This window comes from Bos indicus, chromosome 9 (genome assembly GCF_029378745.1).
Source record: "Bos indicus isolate NIAB-ARS_2022 breed Sahiwal x Tharparkar chromosome 9, NIAB-ARS_B.indTharparkar_mat_pri_1.0, whole genome shotgun sequence".
Taxonomy (NCBI): domain Eukaryota; kingdom Metazoa; phylum Chordata; class Mammalia; order Artiodactyla; family Bovidae; genus Bos; species Bos indicus.
The window spans coordinates 32,752,542-32,770,645 of NC_091768.1; the positions used below are offsets into that span (position 1 = coordinate 32,752,542).

Consider the following 18,104-nt stretch of genomic DNA (forward strand, 5'->3'; position numbering starts at 1 on the left):
CAGGCTCCTAATCTTTCTGTAGAACTTGGCTGAGGCAATATTGCCTCCTCATCTTGCCTGGTAAAAATAAGAACAAATAAACTCATTTCACCAGCGTAGGGTACAAATATGGCTATCTTTTCCCTATTAATGGTTAAATTTTAGCAGAGTGTAGCTCATACGCCTTCTGAGGAGTATTTAGCTATACTTCCTTCCTTTTGAGTTCTCCTCTCTCTGTGGAGTGGTCTAGAAATGTGGGGGTAATTCAATTCACAGTGGGTGAGTTCTGCCTTTGTAACAAGGAGACACTGGCAGTGTGGCCAGTGGGGGCTTGCAGCCACTGCTCTCTCGCGCGCTCACCAGTGGCCATCGTCCTGTACTGCAGGTGAAGCCCCCTTGGGGTCTGTGCTGTCCTTTTCTACCAGCCAACTTTGGTCTAAGCCACTCTGGTCTACTCTATGAACTAGAAAATACCTGGGAATTTTAGGAAAGGGGTTTGGAGTTGGGCTTTCCCTTCCAGAAGTATAAAAATTAAAATGACATTTCTCAGAGCTCTGAGAAGAGAGGAGACCTTTTCTAAATCACATAAAGTAAAAAACCAGGTCCAGTTACACGTTTCCTAGGGTAATGGGCACTTAATCAATTTTCTGTAGTAAAAAAGATAATTTTGTTTCTCCTTTTTTAGCCAAAAGGAAGCAAACAGTTTTTAAAAATTTCACCTCACTTCTTTTCCTAACACAGTGACCATACTAAGTCAAACATCCTCAACAAATCATTTATTTTATTTAAAAATACTTTAAAATAATGAAAATAGTATGTACTTATTGCAGAATATTTGAAAAAGATCAGGTATTTCAAAGTGAAAAAAGCTATGTGGCACTTGTCAGTCTGACATCCTAACTTCTACCAGGACAGCATCTCTCACTTTTCTGTTTGAACTGAGCCCAAGTAGGGTAAGCATCCAACATCTTACAATGTCCAAACTTGGAAAGAAACCCTGCTCTTGTCTGAAAGAAGGGAATCAAGCTGCCTGTGTCTGTGAGTGCTCCCCTGATGGCAAGAGAGAGAACAGAGAAGCAGAAACTAAGGAAGCACAAGTCTAATGAAATCATCAACCCAACAGAAAACTCATGACTCTTGTATATAATAATAATTGTAAGACTCCAGGTGGTAGGAATCTTTGATTACAGCAGGCATTCTCATGAATTTCAACCTCCAGGTGATTCTCCCTGAGAAGGATGCAGTGAACTTGCAGAATTATGGTCCCCTTACTCTATCCATTTCTTCCTTCTGAGGAAAAAGGACTTGGTGATAAGAGATTAGGTAAATCTGCTTTAGGATTTTTGCTGATGATGCTCATGGAAACCTGTGATTTGCTCCAGGTTTTTGATTTTTCTTTAATCCAATTGAGGGACAGGTCTGTCATCTGTGACTTTTCATCACACTGCTGCTGGTCACCAGTTAATCTGTTCTAATTACACTAAGCTGATAGCTGGAATGTGGATGATTCATAATTGAGTCTCAAATGCCTGCATGTCTGGGAGCCCAGCTAATGAAAATGTATAGGCCTCAGATACCACTCGGAGAAGGCAATGGCACCCCATTCCAGTACTCTTGCCTGGAAAATCCATGGACAGAGGAGCCTGGTAGGCTGCAGTCCATGGGGTCATAAGAGTCGGACACGACTGAGCGACTTCACTTTCACTTTTTACTTCCATGCATTGGAGAAGGAAATGGCAACCCACTCCAGTGTTCTTGCCTGTAGAATCCCAGGGATGGGGGAGCCTAATGGGCTGTTGTCTATGGGGTCGCACAGAGTCGGACACAACTGAAGCAACTTAGCAGCAGCAGCAGCAGATACCACTGGTGCAAACATATGTGCAAACTACCTCCCTTGGATACCCACAACAGGCCAAAATTAAATTGATAATTAATTTAAGCTAAGCTAATATCAGTTTATAATTAAAAGACAAGAATAGCATTACAAACAGCAAGCAGCTGAAGAAAAATTGATATATGATTTTAAAAAGTGTGCTTAAGTGTAGGAATTCCAACTATGTGTGTATCTTGTTCTGTTTACAACATTTTCCTTATTAAATATGAGTTCCAGGAAAGCAGGGAGTTTCCAGTTGTTTGTTTTGTTCAGATGTACTCCCAGTGTCTAGACCAATGCCTGGCAACAGTAGGTGTTGAGTGAATGAATACACTTCACATAATTACAATAACAATGCATGACAACCAAATCTCCCAGTAGGAACCTCCACCAACAAGCAGCATTTGTTAGAATATAAAAATTCAAGTCTATGGGATTATACTTTATTTCCCCCATAGAGTTATTCCTCAGCCCACGATGGCCCTCTCTACTCATGTCTGTCTGTGAGCCCTACTTTGAAAATCACAAATCTAGACTCTCTAAGCTCTGCTACAGTTGTTCCCCAGTGTCCATAGGATTGATTCCAAGACCTCTGCAGATACCAAAATCCTTGGATGCTCAAGTCACTTATATACTTTGAAAATCACAAATCTAGACTCTCTAAGCCCTGCTACAGTTGTTCCCCAGTGTCCATAGGATTGATTCCAAGACCTCTGCAGATACCAAAATCCTTGGATGCTCAAGTCACTTATATAAAAGTGTGCTGTGTACAGTTGGCCTCTGATGAGTGGGTTCTGCATCCTCATGGTTGGTTGAATCCAAAGATGCTGAACCCAGGGATATGAAGGGCAAACTGTCCTCCCCAGGTGATGCAAATGTGTGTTTAAGTTTGAGAAGCACTGCCTTAAGAACTGCAGTGCAGGTGGTGACTCTAGTCAACAACATCGTGTTGTATCCTTGAAAGTTGCTAAGAGAGTAGATCTTAAGTGTTTTTACCACACACACACACACACACACGCACACACACATATACAATCCATATGATATGATGGATGTGGTAAATAACTTTACTGAAGTCATCATTTTGCAAGTTACACGCACATTAACTTGTCACATACATCTTCAGTTGAATTTAGTCGCTCAGTCATGTCTGACTCTTTTTGACCCCATGGACTGCAGCACACCAGGTCTCCCTGTCCTTCACCATCTCCCAGAGATCGCTTAAACTCATGTCCATTGAGTCGGTGATGCCATCCAACCATCTCACTCTCTGTCGTCCCCTTCTCCTGCCTGCAATCTTTCTCAGCATCAGCATCTTTTCCAGTGAGACAGTTCTTTGCATCAGGTGGCCAAAGTATTAGAGCTTCAGCTTCAGCATCAGTCCTTCCAATGACTATTCAGGACTAATTTCCTTGAGGATTGATTGTTTGGATCTCCTTGAACTCCAAGGGATGCTCAAGAGGCTTCTCCAACACCTCAGTTCAAAAGCATCAATACATCTTGAACCTTAAGGACTTCCCTATAGCTAAAATGGTCAAGAATCTGCCTGAGATGCAGGAGACCAGGGTTTGATCCCTGGGTTGGGAAGTCCCTCTAGAGAAGAGAACGGCAATCCACTCCAGTATTCTTGCCTGGAGAATTCCATGGACCGAAAAGCCTGGTGGGCTACAGTTCATGGGGTCACAAAGAGTCAGACACTACTGAAAGACAACACAATTGTTGTCTGTCAATAATATCTCAATATAATGGAGGGGAAGCTACTGCAGTCACTGGCATAACAACAGTCAGCTCTGAAATCTTGGCCCTGCACCAGCCAATTCCAAACAGAGGCAATAGAGACACCTAGGTGATTGCAGTGGGTCTCGAGTTAGTCCATCAATAAACAAATGCTAATCACTCTAGGCGCCATGCTCTTAGTTCCCTGTGTGTCTCCCCCGACTACTACACAAAAGTCTCACTGTTAGTCACATGGAGTGTCAAATCATGAGTCAGCTAAGTAAAGACATCATTCAACCCCTTTATTTTGCCTGTGAGGAAACTAAAATTGTGAATGGCCTTGGGTCTATCAGTTCAGTTCAGTTCAGTCGCTCAGTCGTGTCCAACTCTTTGCGACCCCATGAATAGCAGCACGCCAGGCCTCCCTGTCCATCACCAACTCCCGGAGTTCACTCAGACTCACCTCCATCGAGTCAGTGATGCCATCCAGCTATCTCATCCTCCGTCATCCCCTTCTCCTCCTGCCCCCAATCCCTCCCAGCATCAGAGTCTTTTCCAATGAGTCAACTCTTCACATGAGGTGCCCAAAGTACTGGAGTTTCAGCTTTAGCATCATTCCTTCCAAAGAAATCCCAGGGCTGATCTCCTTCAGAATGGACTGGTTGGATCTCCTTGCAGTCCAAGGGACTCTCAAGAGTCTTCTCCAACACCACAGTTCAAAAGCATCAATTCTTCGGCGCTCAGCCTTCTTCACAGTCCAACTCTCACATCCATACATGACCACAGGAAAAACCATAGCCTTGACTAGACGGACCTTTGTTGGCAAAGTAATGTCTCTGCTTTTGAATATGCTATCTAGGTTGGTCATAACTTTCCTTCCAAGAAGTAAGCGTCTTTTAATTTCATGGCTGCAGTCACCATCTGCAGTGATTTTGGAGCCCAGAAAAATAAAGTCTGACACTGTTTCCACTGTTTCCCCATCTATTTCCCATGAAGTGATGGGACCAGATGCCATGATCTTCGTTTTCTGAATGTTGAGCTTTAAGCCAACTTTTTCACTCTCCACTTTCACTTTCATCAAGAGGCTTTTTAGTTCCTCCTCACTTTCTGCCATAAGGGTGATGTATCTGCGTATCTGAGGTTATTGATATTTCTCCCGGCAATCTTGATTCCAGTTTGTGTTTCTTCCAGTCCAGCATTTCTCATGATGTACTCTGCATATAAGTTAAATAAGCAGGGTGACAATACACAGCCTTGTCATACTCCTTTTCCTATTTGGAACCAGTCTGTTGTTCCATGTCCAGTTCTAACTGTTGCTTCCTGACCTGCATACAAATTTCTCAAGAGGCAGGTCAGGTGGTCTGGTATTCCCATCTCTTTCAGAATTTTCCGCAGTTTATTGTGATCCACACAGTCAAAGACTTTGGCATAGTCAATAGAGCAGAAATAGATGTTTTTCTGGAACTCTCTCGCTTTTGCCATGATCCAGCGGATGTTGGCAATTTGATCTCTGGTTCCTCTGCCTTTTCTAAAACCAGCTTGAACATCAGGAAGTTCACGGTTCACGTATTGCTGAAGCCTGGCTTGGAGAATTTTGAGCATTACTTTACTAGCATGTGAGATGAGTGCAATTGTGCGGTAGTTTGAGCATTCTTTGGCATTGCCTTTCTTTGGGATTAGAATGAAAACTGACCTTTTCCAGTCCTGTGGCCACTGTTGAGTATTCCAAATTTGCTGGCATATTGAGTGTAGCACTTTCACAGCATCATCTTTCAGGATTTGAAATAGCTCAACTGGAATTCCATCACCACCACTAGCTTTGTTCATAGTGATGTTTTCTAAGGTCCACTTGACTTCACATTCCAGGATGTCTGGATTCAGGATGTCCAGGATTCTCAGGTCTATAGAACAGACTAAAATCCAGGTTTTTGTTTACACCACATTTTGTCCTTCCTCTGTGTAAAACTCAAGAGAGATATGGTTATATTTGACCCCTACCCATATGACCAGACACCTGAATTAGGGAGAGCTTGTCTCCAGAAGGCTTGAGGGAAGTAACATGAGTTACTTGGGGATGACCTCCTTATATTCACCTCCTATCATGGAGGAGAGAGCATTTAATGAGAGGGTTGAGAATGGATACATGTATATGTATGACTGAGCCCCTTTGCTGTCCACCTGAAACTCTCACAGCATTGTTAATCAGCTATACTCCAATAGGAAATAAAAAGTTTAAAAAATAAAAATAAAGAGAGGGTTAAAGTGCAGGTCAGATTTTGACAGCAAGAAATGGGTAGAAGGCAGGGTAGTTCAGGCCTCAAGGTCTTCCCAGAGATGAGCCCGCAGAGGTTGTGTGTGGAGACAGAGAATGGGCCACTCAGCAGGACTTGAGGAGACTAGACTTTAGAGTTCAGGTCACGTCGTGGAGAATGTCAACTCTAAGCTCGGGACAGGAAAGCACTGAGTTTGGAAATAATCTTTAAAGCCCTCCCAGATTGTTTTTCCCAACACCAAACTCTGTCTCTTATCTTTGGCTCAGAGCTCGTCAAGGGAAGTCACTTTTTGCTTCTTAAGTGTTGTTGGTTTCTTCCTTCCAATTGCTCTTCCGCACGTCTATGAGCTGTTTTTAAACTCCGCTTGGCTGTGTTGCCTACTGCTCAAAATATTTTGAGAACTTAAAATAGAGGACAAAGGTAAGGCTGCTAAGCCTGCCATTTGGTGCCCCTGCAACCCGACCCCCACTTTCCTCTCTGATTTTATTCCCCGTGACCTGCTCTAGAGCTCCCTGCCCTCGCCAAGCTGGAGAATCCACTGCTTTACAGTAAATTAAACATGTTTCCACTTATGGTCACAGCCTCCGCTGAAACAGCCTGTCTCTTCTAAGTCCACAAGTCTCATCTTCCTTTTGCATCTAGCTCCTCCAAGATTCCCTTGATTCACCCCACTATAGCCATCAGCTACCATCTCTTCTTAAAAACCTTTGCAATTTTCCCTATTATTCAAATGGCAACTGATTTATTTTTTCATTAAGCTGAAATTTGCTGGATGCCTGCTGTGTGTCAGGTCCTAAAAGATAAGTGCCGGAATTTTAGCCCTGGAAGAGCTGACAATCTAGTCGGGGAAAGAGTCACTCTTATGAGTATGAGAGATGTAGTGATAGCAGTAAAATTGAGTAATGTGAAAGCAGCCAAGATAAAGTAATGAGAGGGATGAAACATGCAAGGAAGGGAGACAGGGGAGAAGGAAGGGAAAGCGAAGGGGAGAGAGAGGGGGATGCGAAGGCTTTTTGGTAACGGTGATTTCCCAGTGTAGGTTTGAAGGATGGGTCATAGTCACAAAGGGGTGATGGGATGGGGAAGGATGACTCCATGTGAAGTCTTGCAGGTGACAGTGGCAAATTTGAAGAATCACTTAAGTTAACTTAGCAGATACTTGCTGATGATGCTCGTGGAAATGTGTGATTTGCTCCATGCTTTTAGGAACGATTTTTCTTTAATCCAATTGAGGGGCAGGTGCTGTGAGTTTTTTGGCACATTGCTGCAGGTCCCCAGTTAATCAGCTCTAGTTAGACTGAGCTGATAGTCAGAAAACTGCTTCAAAAATCAGCCAATATTAAAATTCTTCCATGAAACAAGTTCTTTTAAAACAGAACCTGTGGGTGGACCTTGCGACTTTAGGGTTCGAGCTGTCCAGTGACCACGCGGTGTTATGAGGTGGTCATACATGCGTCTTAAAGCCACAATGTTGCATCCATCCCCCAGGCTAAGCTCTCCAACCCCGGTAACCTCGGAGTCTTCTTCAATGTGGACATCGGAGGGGAGCAAGTTGGTTGAATTGTCTTAGAATTGTTTGCAGATATTATACCCAAAACTGCAGAATTTTTGTGCATTGTATACAGGAGAAAAAAGCACTGGACCCACCACAGGAAAACCTCCCTGTTTCAGAGGATGTCCTTTGCATTGAAATACTAAAAACTTGATGATTCAGGGTGGAGACTTCTCAAATCAGAATAGGACAGGTGGAGAAAGCATTTATGGTGAAAAACTTGAAGGTGAAAATTTCTGTTATAAGCGTGACGAGGAGGGATTGCTGAGCATGGCCAAGCAGGCAGCAACACCAACGGCTTCCAGTTCATCACCACGGTTCTGACTCCACACTTGGATGGGAAGCACATAGTGTTTGGCCAAGGGATTAAAAAATGGGTGTGGCAAAGATTCTGGAAAATGTGGAGGTGAAAGGTGAAAAACCTGCCAAATTTTGTGTTATTGCAGAATGTGGAAACCTGAAAGAAGGTGATGATTGGAAAATATTCCCAAGGGATGGATCTGGTGACAGTCACCCAGATTTCCCCGAGGTTGCGGATGTGGATTTAAAAGATGTAGATAAAATTGTGTTAATATCAGAAGACTTAAAAAACATTGGAAATACATTTTTCAAATCCCAGAACTGGAAGATGGCCATTAAAAAATACACAAAATTTTTAAGGTATGTGGAAGGCTCTAGGGCTGCTGCTGAGGACGCAAATGGAGCAAAGCTGTAGCCTGTCGCTTTGAGCTGCATGCTGAATGTCAGCGCTTACAAACTGAAGATGTCCGATCGGCAGGGTGCAGTCGATAGCTGTTTGGAGGCCCTTGAAATAGACCCATCAAATACCAAAGCACTGTACCGTAGAGCTGAAGGATGGCAAGGATTAAAAGAATATGTTCAAGCATTGGCTGATTTTAAGAAAGCTCAGGAGATAGCACCAGAAGATAAAGCTATCCAGGCAGAATTGCTGCAAGTCAAGCAAAAGATGAAGGCACAGAAAGATAAAGAGAAGGCAGCTCATGCAAAAATGTTTGCTTAACGAGGAATTCAGTTTTGCTTAAGTGTGCGTTGATTGCATAAGCGAGGAAGACAGAACAAAGGGTTTGTCTGGTTCTGTTTGATACCCCCTGTGTTCTTGCTGGAGAATCCCATGGATGGGGGAGCCTGGCGGACTGCCGTCTATGGGGTCGCACAGAGTCAGACACGACTGAAGCGACTTAGCAGCAGCAGTGCTACCTCTGATACTTTGGTTCCCCGTGTTTACAGTCCAGGAATATGGATAGGGACTTACTCTTAACACACCAGTGTTACAACCTACCATGGCGCTGATTCCCTTTTCAGTGGCTCTCTGCGTTATTCAAAGAATAATGGTGTCTCCAGCCTGTTTCTAAACTCCTTAAGACACATTGTGTTTGAATAAACAGACAAAAGCTTGGGAAAAAAAACCAAGCAGAACCTGTGTCTTTTCTTCATTAAATTATGGATGATTGTGATATCGAATTGCTAAGGACTTTTTACTCCTCTTCAATCTATGACTCTATTACTATTGCAATACAATTCTATCCTTTTGGCAAGCATTTACTGAGTATGGTGTTAGACTCCTCTTAGGTACCACTTCCCACCCTCTCTTCTGCGTGAGCTCTTTCCAACTTCCTCCGGGCACCACCTACCCACAGCTTTTCTATTGACCACGAGGTGGGGACTCTGGGAGGTCTCGTACATGCACAACTCAGAAACATAAGGGAGACCAGTGGGAGATGGGATCCAGAGATGAAGTCTTCTTTCTTCCTCTTTCAGAAGATTATTTTGAGAGACAGTTTCTACACTTAGCAAAGGATGGTCTTCAACAATCAGGCCAACATTTGCCCTCTGAACCCCTTCCCCTCACTTTTGCTCTTCTGGGATTTCTTTCACCAGTAAAGTAAGTCTTCGTCTCCAGAATTCTCTGGCAGTCCAATGAAAGTAGACTCTGCACTTTCATTGCTGAGGGCACAGGTTTGATTCCTAGTCAGGGAACTAAGATTCCCACAAGCCATGTGGCCAAATAAATAAACAATAGTAGTTACTAAAAAATAAACAAACAAACAAAAAGCTCTTTATCTCAGTCTCTGCTTTCTTGGGACTCCAGGTTAGAGAAGCTTTTATTTACTATGTGCCAGGAACTATTCTAGACTCTTGGGCTGCAAGGAAGAGAGACTGAAGTTTAATCAGCCAAAAACTGTGTTTATGATCCTCATGAGGAATATGAAACACAAATTGTATTGTTGTGTATATGCAGATATTTTATTTTTAAGAATTTTTTTTCCCCCAGTGGCTTCTGCTAAGGGAAGAATTGAAAGAAAGGGGGTTATTAGAATATAAAATTTAAAAAGCTATATGATGTATAATCATACATACATAGGGAGTATGGGCCTATGTAATTATGAAAGTGAAAGTCACTCAGTCGTGTCCAACTCTTCACAGCCCATAGACTGTGCAGTCCATAGAATTCTCCAGGCCAGAATACTGGAGTGGGTAGCATTTCCCTTCTCCAGGGAATCTTCCCAACCCAGGGATTAAACCCACATCTCCCGAATTACAGGCAGACTCTTTACCAGCTGAGCCACAAAGAAAAAAAAGTGAAGTCGCTCAGTCGTGTCCCACTCTTTGTGACCTCATGGACTATAGCCTGTCAGGCTCCTCCATCCATGGGATTTTCCAGATAAGAATACTGGACTGGGTTGCCATTTCCTTCTCCAGGGGATATTCCTGACCCAGGGATCGAACCCAGGTCTCCAGCACTGCAGGCAGATGCTTTACCATCTGAGCCACCAGGGAAGCCCAGTGTAACTATGGAGAAATGGAAAACAAAAAACATAGAATAATGTTTTATTCTATGTGGCCTCATAGAATAATCCTAGGTCCTGGGACCATAAGTTTTTCCTAAATGTGTTTTATTTCTCATCTTTTATTTCAGTTGTAGATATTTCTTTTCTGCATTCCCACCCCCAAACTCAACTCCTTTCCCCTTAATAATCAATTATTTTTTTTCCTTTAGAATGCTTACGATTAAAGAGATGGTTTGTATTTCCATGAGGCTATAACTTTCTTCACAGAGGAACGATCAGCATGTCTAATCATTAGGTTATATTTTAGGAAGACTGAGCACCCATTCAAAGTTAAGCTTCAAAACTGAATGTCATTCTCACCTATTTTTAATGCTGGGTGGCTTAGATCACACAATTCCCATATTAATGGCATTATACATTTTCTTTCAAACACAGTTGAAATTGACCATTAATGAAGAAACTGTTTTCATTTCTGAAGGCTTTGAAAATATGTCAAAGGGAAGATAGTTAACGTTCATTTTATTAGTCATTTTAAAGTATCCCACAATGAAGAGTATGTGCCATTATTTCTGCTATTCCTGAAGGATCTTCCGAGCTTGCATACCTATTTTGATCTCCTGAATGTTTTAAAACACAACATTCCAGCTCCCCTGCCCCTACCATCTATCTCCACCGTGAAATTTCTCTCCTTGAACAAAAACATTTTCTACATCCTCCTGCTAAATCTCTGCTTGGACACAGCTGGTCATGTGGGGCTCCATGCAATTTCATCCACCTCGGGTCCATTTGTCACTATGAAAAAGAACATCATAGAAATGCCACTTAACTATGCTGTTCTAAGGGGAAGCATCCCCTGGTGACTGTTCCAGATCATTGCCAATACCATCCAATCATGCAGAGAAGTCACAAACAGGAGATATGCATGCAGCCAGGCTTCCTAAATTTGTTCTCAGGCAAACGTAGCATTGATGTACCAAAAATCTGACTGGCTCATTTTTGGATAAAATAACCAGTGTTACTGTCTTCTCCCTAGGCTTAAGTTGGCTGGGTTTTGATGCCAGTCTTAAATTCTGGCTCTTGTAAAAAAAAATAATAATAATAAATCATCTTGCAAACAGAAGTGCTTCCATTTCTCAGAAAGTAGCAGGAAGCCCTACTTATAAAGGGAAGGATTCAAAAACTAAATTGTGGTTTCCACCTTAAAGTAGGGGTTAGCATTTAATGCAATAATTTTTGGCAAGAGTTTGACTGGTTTCTGTCCTGCCCAGAGCTGTTATTTGCTGTGCCCGCTTTATTCTTAGCCTCTTTTTCAAAGCGGAGCCCCTGCTGCTTTTTGTGTCCCTTGGAGGCAGGGGTCCTATTCTTTCAGCTTCTTGAACTGAATTGAAATTTATGGTTTGGTACCAGGAAATGTATTTCCTGCCTTTTTTTTTTCATTCTGGGATGTATAAAAATAAAAGTTAAAGTTTTAGTGAATATTTAATAGCCACATGAACATTTCCTGCAGAAGGACTAATGTTATAGGTGGTGGTGGCTTAGTTGCTAGGTCGTATCTGACACTTGTGACCTCATGGACTGTAGCCCATCTGGCTCCTCTGTCCACGGGACTCTCCAGGCAAGAATATTGGAGTTGGTTGTCATTTTCTTCCCCGGGAGATCTTCCCGATTGCAGGCAGCCTCCTGCAATGCAGGTGGATTCTGTACCGACTGAGCCACCAGGGAAGTAGAGAATTATCTAAAACTCATTGTTACATAAATGGCATATTTTTGCATAACTGCAACTTCAGGGCAAACTTGCCCGAAGGGCCACATTTCTAGGGGTTGAGGTGATTAGGGAATAGCTGTCTAATTTTCGGCTAATAAAATTTGGAGACACTTGAGGAAATTTCTGCTTACAGACTGGAAATTGCTTTGAAATTACTTCTTTTGTCCTAAATACTGTAAGTTCTGACCCCATGTACACTTTGTATCACAAGTCAGGCTTTGGGTCCTTATTGTCACCTAGCCCTCTCCTGGGACAGGAGCTTTAGTGGGGTGCAGGTCACTTGTCAGAACCAGAGAACCCCTTTGCCACCCTCTCCTGCCTTTGTGCTCCTGAATCCTCTTTCCCCCTAGGTCAAGCACGTGAAACCTGTCATTTCAGCTGATCCAAACCCTACGCTTTCATCCGGACTCATACTAGCAGTCTTGTTTCCATGTAGCAAGGGGTCTGTACCCTTTTCTCATCTGGGTGAATGCTAGGATTAGAAATGTTGCCTCTCTCCGTCTTCTTACCCTGCCCTTCCCCAAGACAGAAGTAGGGGCAATTTGGCTCAGACTTACATCTATGGAGTTTGAGCCAAGTCACATGGTGGGAGAGTAACTGGCCCCCGAAGCCAGGTTCAGGCTCCATCCATTCATCTTTTATCACTCCTCTGTTCAGATACAGGGGGTTTTCTCCTCTCTCCTTTTGGATCCAGTCAGAGGGCATGCCCCTCTGCTTTCTGTCCTCAAGCAGTAATCACTCCTGCATGGGGCCAAGGTTCATAGCAGATGGTCCTTCTCTTTACACTAGTTGAGATGACAGCATTCAAAATCTTCCCTTCCAATGTACTTGATTGCCGGAGAGAGCACAGCCATGGTTTCTATGGGGAACAGCTGAGCTGAACTCGTCATAAGAACAGCCTGACCTACAGAAATCTTTGGCATTGGTGATTGACTGTGGTGTCCCTAGAATGGAAGTGGATGGACATTCCACTAAAGTCGTACTCCATTTTGTATAAATAGAAAAGCCTGAGATCTGATCAATGGAGGTCTGACTTGAATCACCATAATGGAGTCACATTCTTTCAACCAGCCTTGATCCTTTTGACAAATACAGAGCCTCTTCAATGAAGGATCCCTTAAAAGAGGGATCCTTAAATGTTGAGTTACCTAAGGGGAAACCCTGCTACATAGTCAAAGTTTCTGCAACAACACTCCTCACAACCTTCTGATTAGGGACCTGTGGCTATTTCCCACGGTAACTGTGCACCAGAGCAAGGAGATGGGTCAGGTGTCGTGATTCTGGCTCCGAGCTGACACTGTTTCCTAGAGACACAAAATACTACTGTGGTCTACCAGTCAGAATGTCAAGGTCCACCCTTGACATGATGTCAAGGGATCAAAGAACTTTTGACTCATGTTAATCTGTGTGTCTGGTGAGTTCCTGAACCCACCTTCTGACTAATTCTCCAACTCTAGATTTACTTTGCTATTCAGCAACTGGCAGAAGCCCCAAGTTGGTTCTGTGACCTGTGAAATGAGAACTGTTAATAGTAGGAGAGAGCAAATGGATGCCATTCAAACTTCCCCAATTAGTAAACCAACAGTAATACTGCAGTCTTACAGGTACTGCAGAGATTAGTGCCACCATCAAAGGCTTGGGAGGTTTGGGTGGTGATTTCTACCAAATCTGTATTTGCTATTTGGCTGATAATGGATCACAGAGAATGATGGTTGGTTATTGTAAACTTAATCAGACGATAACTCAAATCATAGTAGCTGTTCTTGATATGGCGTCGCTGCTGGAGCAAACCAACGTATCCCCTGCTGGCTTGGCAAGCCCCTGATAAACAGGTGTTAGAGGTTGAGGTTTACGGATTTAGAATATTACATAATCTTAGTTGATAAAACAACGGCAGGGTTTGAGAGGATTGACTCCAATTCTGAAAGTTCTACTGTGGGTAAAATGAATCAAACAACATCACATGCTACAGAGAAATCATCTGTGGAAGGAAGTGTCGATCAGTGCAGCAAACTTTACTGTCTTATTTTAGGAAATTGCCATGGCCACCTCAAACTTTAGCAACCGCCACCCTGATCAGTCAGCAGCCATCAACATCAAGGCCAAAACCTTTTATCAGCAAAAAGATTATGACTTGCTGAAGGCTCCAATGGTGGTTGGCTTTTTTTGCTTTGTTTTGTTTTTAAATTTATTTTTTTAGTTGAAGGATGATTGCTTTACAGAATTTTGTGTTTTCTATCATACATCAACAAGAATCAGCCATAGGTCCTCCCATGCCCCGTCCCTCCCAAACCTCCCTTCTTTCTCCCTCCCCAGGTGGTTAGCTTTTGTAGCAATAAACAAACCATTTTAAAGGGCTTCCCTCGTGGCTCAGCAATAAAGAATCTGCCTGCCAATGCAAGAGATGCAGGAGACACAGGTTTGATCCCTGGGTTGGGAAGATCCCCTGGAGTAGGAAATGGCAACCCACTTCAATATTGTTGCCTGGAAAATTCCATAGACAGAGGAGCCTGGCGGGCTACAGTCCATGGGGTTGCAAAGAATCGGACATGACGGAGCTTACAGCACATACCCAGAGGGTTGAAGTTAGGCTTAATGGAGGTCAGAATTTCCTCCTTTTCTCCCAATTTTGGCCTTATTCCTTACCTATAGGGAGAGCTCCCAGCCAACCCCAATTTGGGCCTTGTTCCTTACCTATAGGGAGAGCTCCCAGCCAACCCCACAAAGAATCATGGCTGTTTAATAACTGAATTCTAGAAGAACAGAAGGCCAGCTGAAGGAAAGACTGATATGCTTCTGGCCTCAGAAGGGTGAGCCCAGGGTGCCTCACCCCACCCTGGTGAGCTTGGTAAATATATGCCTGATTATTCTCTGTCTCTCCAGACAGATCTGTTTTTATTCTCATGAGCAAGAATGAGTAAAGGGACAGAGAGAAGATCCAGAAATGTTCATTCCAACCCTCTTCCTTCATCTCTATGGAAATGCCAAAGGGGTGGCAGGTGTTTCCCTAAAAGAGTCCAACTGGGATAAGACACTGCTCTTGTTTTGATAGGGCTTCCTGGTGGCTCAGATGGTAAAGATCTGCTTGCAATGCAGGAGACCTGAGTTTGATCCCTGGAGCTGGGAAGAGTCCCTGGAGGAGGGCACGGCAACCCACTCCAGTATTCTTCACTAGAGAATCCCTATGAACAGTGGAGCCGGGCCAGCTACAGTCCATGGGATTGCGAAGAGTCAGACATCACTGAGCAACTAACATTTTCACTTGTTTTGACAAGAGCATTCTTTTTTATGTATTTATTTATTTAAATTTTACTGAAGTATAGTTAATTTACAATGTCATGTTAATTTCTTCTATACAACAAAGTGACTTAGTTATATTTATTAATATATGCATATATATTCTTTATCTATATGTATATATGTACATTCTTTTTCATATTCATTTCCATTATGATTTGTCACAGGAGAGTGAATATGATTCTCTGGGTTTTACAGTAGGGCCTTGCTGTTTATCCATCCTATATATAATAGTTTGCCTCTGCTAATCCCATACTTCCAATCCTTCCACAACCACCAGTCTGTCCTGACAAGAGCATTCTTGTTTGATGTTGCTGTGGGTAGGTATGAGATATACTAGAAACAAACTTGTGAACTTTGCAATTTGAGTTATAGCTTTAAATTACTTTGCAAATAGCCAACGGATTAATCCTTTTTTTTTTTTTTTTTTTGGGCTTGTTATAAAACAGGGTAGGATATTTTTCTTCCTTGGGTCCCTTGAGTCCAGAGACTTAGAAACGGGAAATTCAGCTTATACAGAAACAACTTCAGCTCTCAAGGTCAGACCACATACTGATGAGCTAGAATGTCTTTACTTATTGAATCTGCTTACCCTGCCTCACATCAAACAGCGTCGTCCATATGCCTTCCACAAAGAAAGCTGTGGGGTATTGGCATAAAACCGCTGAATCATCATCATGGTACAGCTGGATGCGGCGTCTTTAGGAGACAGCCTTTCTCTCAACCAGTATTTCCTGAGTGATCTCTTCTTCAGCTCTACATGATGAGGGCATAAGTCCTGGGGATGTGATGGTAGACTTTGCATTGTCCTTATCTTTCAGGAACTTCAAGGTATCAAGCAAATATAATATTTAGTATTTTAAATAGAATCACATACATTTACACAAATTCTGGTTGATCTGAAAAACTGCAGTAGGACTGTGCTTAAAGACTTTATTTTGTGGTCTACAAATCTGGTCACAGTATAGGTCAAATTGCAACCCCCCTCTATGCAGCTCTGTCCCTGTAGCCTGAGAAGAAACTTCTCAGTATGATTTATTTTAATATTTATTTATTTTAGTTGGCTGTGCCAGGTCTTAGCTGCAGCACATTGGATCTTTGATCTTTGTTGTGGCATGCTGGATTTTTTTTTTTTTTCAGTTTTGGCACGCAGAATCTAGTTGTGGCACATGAACTCTTAGCTGCAGTATGTGGGATCTAGTTCCCTGACCAAGGATGGAACCTAGGTCCCCTGCATTGGGAGCATGGAGTCTTAGCCAATGGACCACCACATATGATATTATATGGCATTTTACCAGAGTTACTCAAGATTTAAAAAATGTCTATTTGTCACGCAAAAAGGGACTATATTGGCTTAGGTAGCTAGGAAATCCAAAGGGCATCTGGCTTCAAACAAATTTCAAATAATGCCCTCAGGGTCCTGCTTCCCTCTGCCTATATATGCTGCTCTTAATCCTAGCCGGCTTCTATCCATTGCATTTTAAGGAGGACTCTGTCCCAGTTTGGCTCATATGCTCATACCTGAACCAATCACTGTGGCTGGTGGCTTGCAGTATCACGATTGGTCAGACTCAAGCCACCACTGAGACCAGAGAGAGCTGGGGATTTGTAATTTCACCCTTTGGTGCAACTGCATGGAATAAAAAAGAGTTAATTCACAGAGAAAGGAATGACGCTGAAATATGAAAAGGTTAAAAACAAAAACAAAAGCAAAAACACATCTAGAGCAATCGAAGAGAACAGAACAGGCCCTTTAGCTCTGTCCATGCTCTGAACCAGCAAGGTCACTATGCTGTTCAGGCGTAGAGAGCTGGTAAATGTTTGAAACAATTGGAGGTCTGGTGAAAAGCCCTACTTTGTTCTGTTTGTCTGGATTTCCTGGTGTATTTACTCCAGCAAAGCCAATGTCAAGCTACTAACCTCACATCCCTGTGCATGGAGTTGGAGGGATATGCAGTAAGGCTCAACCATGTGCTGTTTCTACCACACAGATACAATCTATGTTAATTACCTCCAGTCCACAGATAAGAACAAATGGAAGTAGGAAGTGTAGTAATGTAAGTAGGAAGTGATGGAGTTTGAGTATTTATTACATTTGGTTTTGATATAACGTATTTAATTGCAAGTTTATATCATAGGTTTAAACTTTTTTTGAAGTATAGTTGATTTATAATATTTCGTTAGTTTCAGGTATACAGTAAATGACTCAGTAATACATACCTATACATACATATATAGTATTGTGCTCATGCTCAGTCATTAGGTATTCCTGGGCTTCCCTCGTGGCTCAGCTGGTAAAGAATCCGCCTGCATTGCCAGAGACCTGGGTTCAATCCATGGGTTGGGAAGATCCCCTGGAGAAGGGAATGGCTACCCACTCCAGTATTCTGGCCTGGAGAATTCCATGCACTCTACAGTCCATGGGGTCACAAAGAGTCAGACTCGACAGTGACTTTCACTTCACTTCGCTTCAATACATACATATATAGAATTGCACTCATGCTCAGCTGTTAACTCATGTTTGACTCTTTGTGACCCTTTGGACTGTAGCCCCTCCAGCTCTGGGATTTTTGGTCCAGGGATTTTTTTCAGGCAAGAATACCGGAGTGGGTTGCCATTTCCTCCTTTAGGGGATCCCAACTCAGGGATCGAACCTGTGTCTCCTGCATTGCAGGTGGATTCTTAACCCCTGAGCTATCGGGGAAGCCATATAGTTGATAGTGATAATGGTTTTAATAACTTTGCTCATTTTGCCTTACCCTTCTGATTTCAAATCTACACTCACTAGTCACACCCTACCTTGAAAATTTTACATATTTACTTGTCTGGATTCAAAAGA

General features: G+C 42.7%; 1 long non-coding RNA gene and 1 pseudogene across 2 annotated transcripts in view; one reads left to right on the forward strand and one right to left on the reverse strand.

Moving 5' to 3' along the window:
• Positions 1 to 18,104, reverse strand: part of LOC109563786 (uncharacterized) — a 38,020-nt gene that overhangs the window by 19,177 nt on the left and 739 nt on the right. For both annotated transcript variants that reach the window (XR_011568418.1, XR_011568417.1), the window contains exons 2-3: positions 16,787 to 16,895; positions 15,858 to 16,089 (exon numbers count right to left, since the gene is read on the reverse strand). This is a non-coding gene — a long non-coding RNA (uncharacterized lncRNA). The remainder of the gene's footprint in view (positions 1 to 15,857; positions 16,090 to 16,786; positions 16,896 to 18,104) is intronic.
• Positions 6,614 to 8,627, forward strand: LOC109563490 (peptidyl-prolyl cis-trans isomerase D pseudogene; annotated as a pseudogene).